This window comes from Actinia tenebrosa, unplaced genomic scaffold, assembly GCF_029948245.1.
Source record: "Actinia tenebrosa isolate PJP-AT-01 unplaced genomic scaffold, QUT_ActTen_1.0 PGA_scaffold1__47_contigs__length_23844297, whole genome shotgun sequence".
Lineage (NCBI taxonomy): Eukaryota > Metazoa > Cnidaria > Anthozoa > Actiniaria > Actiniidae > Actinia > Actinia tenebrosa.
In genome coordinates, this window is record NW_028292578.1 from 2,242,602 (window position 1) to 2,252,628 (window position 10,027).

The 10,027-nt window shown below is 35.5% G+C and overlaps 1 long non-coding RNA gene across 1 annotated transcript; it reads right to left on the bottom strand.

Moving 5' to 3' along the window:
- Nucleotides 1-1,340: 1,340 nt before the first annotated feature.
- On the bottom strand, nt 1,341-8,447 carry LOC116308206 (uncharacterized). The gene is made up of 3 exons (XR_016120148.1): nt 8,369-8,447; nt 2,378-2,532; nt 1,341-1,704 (listed from the first exon to the last, which is right to left on the bottom strand). It is a non-coding gene; the product is annotated as an uncharacterized LOC116308206 (long non-coding RNA).
- Between the last annotated feature and the right edge of the window lie 1,580 nt (nt 8,448-10,027).

Below are 10,027 nucleotides of genomic sequence, written 5' to 3' on the forward strand. Positions count from 1 at the left end.
TAAATAAGGCCTCGAAATTTTACCCGATCATTGAGAAATAGCACTTCTTTCGCTCTGCGTGGTTATTTTTTGAATTTAGCCCGTTTTAGGATTTTTTTCCCCACCAGTAAGGGAAAAAAATCCTAAAACGGGCTAAATTCAAAAAATAACCACGCAGAGCGAAAGAAGTGCTATTTCTCAATGATCGGGTAAAATTTCGAGGCTTTATTTCACGTTTCAATGATTTTATTGAAATTTTTGATGAATCTCCATACATTTCCTTATAGCAGGACACCACAGAAACCAAGCTTGGGCTACCTGTGGACAGAGCAAAGGGGGACTTTCGCAAAGTCTACAGCCCTATGTGTATCTTTCGCGGGAGACGAGGTCTCTGGATGTTGACCTGGGGCAAGTCTAAAGGGAGCCCAAATTTGGTTTTTGCATCGAACCTTGCCATCTCGGCGCTGAATTTTACTAATTCAGACATGCAGGATTCTTAAAGATATGGCGGGAAATACTAAGTCTAGAAAACGCGTGCGCGTATTTAGTGGTGGGATATTTAAAATAGTACACTTATCGAATTTGTCCCACCCTCCCCCTCCTTGTATGATCAAGGCCAAGCTACGCCCATAATAGCCCACTTCCGAGGTATGCTTCGATTGTCACGCACAAAGGTTTCAGTATGAGGCTACGTGCTAAATTAAATTAATTCTTACCGCCTGTCACGAATGACTGAGAATTTAGCACGTAGCCTCATTTTGTGCGTGACCCCTGCGTGACAAGCAAAGCATGCCTCGGAAGTGGGCTATAGGTTGCTATTCACTTCCGGTAATAGCTCTTTTTTGATGGCTTGTAGAATCTTGGAGGTTGTTTTGATTGTTTTCTGGTTTGATGTCGTGAAAATAGTCAAATACAATAGTTTGAGGACTTATTTTGATATGTTTTGACTTAGCATCCGCTAGTTGTCCCCCAGTCAACTCCAAAAAGATAGTAAGCAACTCCATGGAATGCTAAAGGCCGGTTTAGACGGTGCGATTTTTGCCTACAACTATTGTATACAACACGCTCGCGTCTGTCGTAGGCGAGTTGTAGGCTTGATTTACACGCTACGACTCGAGTTGTAGAATGGCGCGAGCGTGTTGTATGCGATAGTTGTAGGCAAAAATCGTACTCTAAACCGGCCTTAAGCAAAACTCGCTCGTTGGTACCTTTTAGTTGAATAGGGGGGGGGGGGGGGGGGGAGGACTTTATGACCTTATGACCAGATGAAGGGAAGTTTGTCAGTTTAGATACTATAACTTTAAATTAGTAAACTTAAAACTTAAAATTTAATTTTTAAACTAGTAAATTTACTCAACAAATATATTCTTTCGATTTTATTGCAATAGTGTCTATACATGTATTAGGTTTTCAATCGGTTGGTTCGGTGATGTATTGCCAGATGTGGTGTAGTGATTGATCAAGTGTCTCAGTAAGTGCACGTGTTACATGCATATACACTATGATATATGCAAGATTAAAGCATAGTGTTATTCGGCAGATTTCATTCATTCATCCATTCATGCGGTATAACGCTCAGATGGCACGTTTATACGGATTGGAGCCGGTCTGTACAGCACAAACTGTTCCAGCGTAGCAGAACATTGATTGGCCAGCACAATCGCCTGAACATTCGGAATCCGACGTGCAAGGTTCGTCTAGCTTATCACAGCCGTTTCTTTTGAACTGTAAAAATAAAGAACGAATATAAATTAAGAATATTTGGCACAAAATTTGAACAAACGATCCAAGCTCAAAAGCTGAAAAAGGAATCACCGAAATCGTATTGTATATATAACTGTTATTTCGAATCACTGTGTTAACTGACAAATAGTCATCAACATAGCTGCGCTGGGGAACTTGGAGGTTCAAACTTCTTCAAACGTCAACTCATTATCAAAAAAAAACTATACCACCTGCATAGAAAGCTTTACAACAGCTGTCGCCGCTTTATTCTCTACTTTCACATCTCCATAAAGCCTTGCGTCTTTGGGGGGTATCCAATCAAAAAACTGTTCCAAATTGAAAGGTTTCTTAATTGAATTTATACTATACCTGCTTTTATCTGTACAATACTGATTATCAGTTTATTCCAAGTTATTTTTGCGTGTACATATCATCAAGAGTTTTGGTCTTACACAAAATGTATTGACTTACGAAATTTTTTTTTAAATTTACCTTAAACGTCTTCAAGCTTCTATCTTTTTCTGTTCTTTTACTTCTTCATTTTATTTTTGGATACCAAAAAGGTATTGCAAACAAAAGAAGTGGGTTTTTACCCTCTGATATTTACAATGCTGTAAATATATACAAAACGAATTCTTGTGTGTTTATTTTAGTTTAAAATGCTTTTACTCACTAGTGAATCGAAAAGCTTCGCTCTTCTGTGGGGGGCACTACCAGGAAGACCTTGAACGAATACATCAGCTACAAGGAAAACGGCCAAACACAGTAGAACGACTTTGTAACTCATATTGACTTTGTTGATTCTTTCTGACGAGTGAAGTATACCTTCTGTGATGAAGTAATATACAGTGAACAATCAGTTTATATATACTTCATACAATCCCGGCCCATGATCACGTGATAAGGACTTTTGGCCAATCTGTATTGAATGGTCCTCCAGGCAGAGGCGTTAGCTACTTCTGATAGGATGAAAACAGGAATGGCTTTGCTGGGCTTAATTATATGGAATGACATGGTCAAGATTGACATATATCTATATTGGACTGTCCAATAAACCCCAAGACAGTTTTGACAGAAGATTAACTTAATATTACAGTAATTATCAATTTATCTTGTGTTTTGTGCCAATGGGTATGTTTGAGATGGGATTGGATCATCTATTGTGTGTCCATCTTTGGCGAAAATACATTTGGTTTTCTGAGAAGTTTTGAGGTTCTCTGTCTGCCTCTCTTTCTCTCTCTCGTCCTTTCTCTCTGTATATCTGTCCGTCTTTCGCTCTCCTTTCTTTCAAATAGTAAAGACTCATATTTTCGTAGTTTTGAATTTCGTGCATTCGTATTTCATTTAGCTAGTATAAAAGCGCATGGCAAAAGTCCCAAATCCCGTCTGAATGTCGTTCAAACTTGCAAAAACCAATTATTTTGTTATTGTTATTTTTTTCAAATGTGTGATAAAATATTCCGAAGACTCTTGTGCAGAACTGACAACTTCTTACTATATAATCTCGTGTTACACCATAGTGTTCTTTGGGATCTCAGTTAAGACCATACTATTTTCTTCGACCTTCTTTTACTTGGGATTTTAAAACCTCATATCTATATCAAAAATAAGCGCTATGTATCGCGAGACATTGTTTTATGCAAATATTGTTTTATACAATTTCTTAAAGAGTTAAGTTGAGCTAGCTCCAGGCATTATAACCGACTTCAAAAAAAGCCCACCAAGACAATAGATTTGAGTTTACTTTACATTTTTTTCCTTAAATCTTAAAGCGATTTTAAAATGAGCATTTTGAGTTGTGCAATTAGTATGTAGTACTCTCAGCCAGTCGACAACTGGCCGGAATTCTGTCAGTATAAGCAAAGTTGTTACCGGCTATATATTGTAAATAGTACATATAATCTAGTTGTATTCTGTTTATATATATTTAAATAGAAATAATAATCGGATTACTCCTTGTTTGATTAATACCTACTTGCTTATATTGCCAGGTGCGATCTAATCACTCTTCAGGTTTTGGTTTTGGCTAAGAGTTGATTCTCCTTCATTAAGTGTGATTTCTGCTGCTCGCTCTTAAATCTCTTGTACCTATGTATTTTCTTTTTTTCTCTCTCTCTCTCTCATTCGATTCTCTCTGAACTTTTCGTAGTTCCTTTTTTGCTATTTTCCTTTTCCTTATCCTTTGAATTTTATTCCTTGTTTTACTCATTTCAGATTTATTCTCTTTTCGATCTTTTTCTTTCTTTTATCTCTCTACTTTTTCTTTCTTTTTGATTATTTAATATCATTACACATTCGTTCAGGAATTCTTTTAAGATTTCATTCTCGAAATTTATTTCCCTTTGTCTTTCTTTCTTATTTCCGAAATCCTCCTGACTTCTTTCTTTTGTCATCGATTCCCAGCACACATTTATTCAGTACTGAACTAAATTTCCAACGATTTTAAAAGGCAAAATGCAATAATCAATCTCTTATCTTGCCTCATTAAGTCATTACCTTAATTCGCCCAAAGAAAAGAAAAACTTCAAAATACTTTACATTTGTAAAACGAAAAGATACAAAACCATTAGGAGCAGTTCCGATGCCGAGGGCAACACGAAAGTAAAGTTTTGTCATTTAAACGATTTATCTAAGCTTGAACAAACAACTGGTGTAAATCGTCTATCAAATTCTAGAACCTTCTAGAATAGCCAGGACATGACCCTACACTCTAGCTGAAAGCAAGCGAAGACGCGGCTATAAAATGATAAATTCTTTTTCTTAAAATAAACCTGAATGAAAGGTCTAGTTTGATTCTGTGGGTTCTGTGAGTAAAAATAGCTGTGGGTCAGTTGATGTCCATTTGATTTAAAGATTGTAAAGTGCCAAAGGGTATAAAGGTTGCGATAACGATGGAAAAAAATTCAAAGGGATTGAACGCTGAAAGGCTCAAGTGAATGGGGATGACTGCATGCATGCGACAGGTTATCAGTTAAAATCTTCACGATCGAGTCTTTAGTATTCTAAAAAGGTGTCATAAATAAAGAGCTGACTTCGACTTCGCCTTATTTGATTAAATAAGCTTTGGGGTAAAAAATATAATATGGTAATAATAACACTGGAACAATTTTAATTCGCACATGTACTGGCGACCTACACCGTTATGAAACTTGATAGCCAAGTCTAAAGGACACGAAAACGGCCTTTTCATTGCGTTTACAGCGTTAAGCTTGGAGTTCCCCAAAGATCTATATTGGGTCCATTTCATTTATGAATCAATGACCTTCCAAATGCATGTATGTTAGATGTCAACATCATGGATATAAATTTTTATTTATCAATTCTCAACATTATTCGGGTGTTGATAAAATGGGATTTTTGCATTGAATTTATTTTGGTAAAACACTGCAACCCGGTTAAAATACACGAATTTAAATGCAGTAATTACGAACAAACGTCTTCAAAGAAACTTATTAAGATACTATTTTGTACTAAATAGCACTATTTTGAAATAAACGTAGTACAGTTTCACATACGGATTAATGAGCTCTAGCATTGAGAAAAGGGGTTTTTTTTAGAGTCCAAGTTCCATGTTGTAGGACAGAATAGACCAAATTCAAAACTCGCACTGATGTGAGGCTTAAGTTGTGAACAAAGGAATCTGGCGTGATTCGTGACTTTTGAATCACGCCAGATTACTTTGAGTCACGCCAGATCCCTTTGTTCACAACTTAAGCCTCACATCGGTGTGAGTTTTGAATTTGGTCTATAAATACAATGTTTTTTTACATAACAAGAGATCGTATGTAATTCATACAATGTGCTACTGAAGGACAACTTCACACGATCTTCTATCTTCTATCTTTTCCCAAATAAAAGTCTATATTTTTTCGACAACAAAGCTACAGTGAACGCGTTGATGATTGCACAAAAAGGAGTTAAGTAGAGTACTGACGAAGTTCCCATGCAAGGCCTACTGCAGTTAGAAGTACGACGTCTTTATATTAAAGCTCATTTAAAATATTGATTATAGAACCCTTCAATACAAATCAACTTAAGTGGATGAAAATACGTATTGAAGTACGTATGATACGTATGAAGAACTTCACACGATCTTCTACAAAATCTATCGTTTCCCAAATGAGAGTCTATATTTTTTCGACAACGAAGCTACAGTGAACGCGTTGGTGATTGCACAAGAACGAGTTAAGTAGAGTACTGACGAAGTTCCCATGCAAGGCCTGATGCAGTTAGAAATACGACGTCTTTATATTAAAGCTCATTTAAAATATTAATTAACCCTTCAATACAAATCAACTTAAGTGGATGAAAATACGTATTGAAGTGCGCAAATTAACACCGTCAGGTGTACAATTTGTTTTACCAATTATATTCTGAACTCGAGCGAGAGATTTTTACGGTTTATTCAGCAATGAAGAACTGAGCAGAACAAAACTCTATCAATCTTTTAGGATTTCCACTGAAATATAAAAACTACGACATACAGTCGAAAGGTAGGGATCACTTAAGATTTCATTGGTTCCCACAGTAACCAATCAAAGTTAGCTTTTCACAAGGGATTACGTTATTACCATGGTAACATCGATCAACAAATACAAGATTGATTACAACTCGTTACAAATCGAGAATTGCCCAAAGAAGAGTTCGTTCAATGCCAAAAGGCTACTCATTTTGGCCGGAACGTTTGACTGAAACCGTCGCCCTTTTTTCGAAGAACCACGAAGCGGCATGTACAGATGCATAGATAGTGTAGTTATGTCGGTTTGAGAACACGAGATTAAGCTCATCTTTACAACTACACTTCTTTTACATTTGCATGTAGACTTGAGGCTGTGAGACGGACAAATAAACTTGCGAAAAACTTGCTACTTTTCTTATATATCGAGATATACAGACTATATTGAATGACAATACTGAATAAAAAAAAAAAAAAAAATTAAATTCCACTTCACGCTAAAAAAAGTTTGAATCTTTCTTTTTTCCTTTGCATGATTTTATCGATATAAAAAATCAAAAGTTTGCAATCAAATCAAATTGTGACTTTTTTTCTTCATTCCCTTTCAGTGAAAACTCTTTGAATTACTCCAAATATCGACGAAATTCTAAATTGTATCTGTAACTAGAACACATATTTCCCTTTGTTTTACGAGGATAAAAACTGTGGCCCCACTCCATGACGTTGCCATCTACGCCCGTTGTCATCCGTGATTTCAGCAAAAAGATAAAATATTAGTTGTGTCTTTTGTAACAGATGTATTTAATAGCACCCTCAAGTCCACATCATCCTACTTCTGTCCAGCCTACATCACAATATTGCGTTATGTCAGTAGCTGTAGTTTCTGACATCAATAAATCTAATTTCAAATCCTACTTCAACGCTACCTCCCTTTTTGCTTTTACTGCTGGCAATCTTGAAGCAATATAAACTCCAGTTTCAAATAAATGATAGATTGATGCAAAAAAATAAAAATAAAAAAAAAATAAAGCAGAACAAAAAAACAACAAAGACAAAGATGGCGGAGAAAGATTCGTAGATTCGTTATTTGGTGCCATGAAAATTTCGAAGTCTTTGTTGAACATTTTCAAGTTCTTGTTCAAAAGGGACTTTATAGCGCTTTGAAAAGTGTCTCTGAAAATATCTTACAATTAAATGCTGCATGTTTTCATTTCTAATCCGCGTCAGAAAACCCATTTTTGTTCACATTTGTTTGATCAAAAACTTGTACTACAAATGACTCAACTCTTTTTTCTCATACCGAGATTGAGCAAAAACCAAAAAGACGGAAAAATTAGGCTCCTTAAATGTCATTGTTCTTTTAATCTTCATAATTTGAGCTGGAATTCTCATTAAAGTACCTGGTCCAGCGTTTCGATCAAATATAGAAAATCAAATACATTTTTCGCTGGGTACAAATTTCATCAAATAGCTTGGAGAATATAAAGCAATTTTTTCATCATTTCATAAAAGGCGAAAAACCTTCTGCGTCGTTTCTTGACCTGATTCAGAAAACGAATCCACATGCTAATCTAAACTAGTCGACTTGAAAATGGAAAAAGTACAAGACGACCAAGAATTACGCTAGGTAATAATCCTTACAGCAAAATTCAACCTAAGAATTGCCAATAAATTAGATATATAGTAATAGTCCATAAATATTTTGCTTCCTTCGACGTAAACCCTGTCGTACGTTCACGTTGAAGGTTCCATATTCATTAAATAGTCAAGTCATTCAATGCCTAACAGTATGTACACAAGTTGCGAAGCGCTAGCGTAGCTCAGTTAGAGCCCTGACGCTGCCACCATTTTAAAACTGATCAAACGGAGCGTTTTCAATTAATATCTGATTTAACAAACTAAAAAGTTAGGAAAGTAAATAGAAAGAAACCCTAATGTAAACGGGGAAGCTGCTAACTGACCATACTCTTTCAACAATTCGTATTAGAAACTGATTTGTAGCAATAATAAAATAATTTAAAAGTGTGTCCTTGTTTAAATATATTATATTTAGTGAAAAAGAGACTCGAAGGGTTAAATAACATTTGCTCTCCATTTTGTCATTGGTATTTTAACCCCATATCTATTTACATATATCAAGGTCTTGTTCTATCCCCAAAGACGTTTATTCCCCCATGGCACGAATATCTACTCCACTGCATTTCTTACCTTATTTTGCTGTCAATACTCAAATATTTCTCACTCCTGAAGACACAACTAAATTCGAATGAAGACTCGTGGACTTAAAGTGTATTTATTGACTTTTGTTCAGTAATTAAAGGAACGTTTATCTCTTGTACGTTATTATATGATTTATTGATGGCTTTGTTTCCGAAAACAATTAATTGAGATCCTTCGATTTTGCCATGCAAGAGGGTTGATTGTTAGAGAGGTTTTTTCCTAGGTTGCTGCTGAGTTGTATCTCATTATCGCGCGAGGCGGGTTTTAACTGCCGTAAAAAGACTTTCTTTCGCGGCGGTTGGTCAAAGCAACGGTGAATGTTTTCAATCATTGTTTTTTTATATCTTATCTATTTTCCTTCTTTTATTTTATTCGCATTTCTCTTCTTGTGGTGTTGTTTCTCTATCTTTTGATCTCCCTCTTTCTTCCCTACTCTTTCTTATTTCTCTTCCACATATTTCAGTCTTCTTTTTATTCCCTTTTTTCTTACCTTTTTTCTTGTTTTTTTTTTCTCTTTCTTTCTTTCTTTCTTTCTTTCTCACTTCCTTCCTTCCTTTCTTTCTTTTTCCCTTCCTTCCTTCCTTCCTTCCTTCCTTCCTTCCTTTCTCTTTTACATTGATCCATTTATTCTTTCCTTTAATCAAATGGACCAAAAGCCATCGATGATCCATGAGCCCACATCGATCAAGGTATTCAAGTTTATTCCGTTTGACAACCACAAATTACAATTAGCGCTAATGACACAAAAAGCCCTTGAATCGCAGTTAGATTTTATCACACTTCTAACGCCCAATAACTACCCTACTAACGAGGTTGCAAGGAATTTCACGTTGATGACTGAAAATTAAACAACAGATCTACGTCATGCTGGAGGACCCCCTGCAGTACTAAATGTGAACAAAGACAGATGATCGAACAAATAAAGATCTTGATTATGAAAGACCTTCAAACCAGCCACATAAATCTCTCGTTATAACAGTTACTTTATGGTGTTTCCAATCGAAATTTTTATGATAAGAATCTCAAACATGTAGAAACTGAGAATGTTGAAGTGTTTTGCTGTATAATCCTGAAAAATTGAAAAAAAGATTTTACTCCTTATGAAAAGAAGAAAAGATAATTAAGTAGTAGTAGTAGTAGCAGCAAGAAGAAGAAGAAGAACAAGAAGAAGAACAACAAGAACAACAAGAACAAGAACAAGAACAAGAACAAGAACAAGAACAAGAACAAGAACAAGAACAAGAACAAGAACAAGAACAAGAACAAGAACAAGAACAAGAACAAGAACAAGAACAAGAACAACAAGAACAAGAACAAGAAGAAGAGCTTTGTTGTTCCTTGATTATGAAGAAAAGGAAAAAAATTAGGAAGAAAAAGGGGAAATAAACAAAAACTAATAATAAAATACGAAAACGTTGTTTGTGTTTGTGCACACATTCAATAACTGCAAACTTCAAATAAAATTTCCTCTTAAAATCAATTCATTTAAATCTTTTCAATCTTAATCGTCCACCAACTTTCTAACAAAACAATATTCATTACGAACCATGCATTCGTTACTATATCGACTGTTTCATCTCATTAACCACCCAAAGGGCTGTAAACTACATTCTCATTTGGACCTTGCATCCGACGCGCGACGCAGCA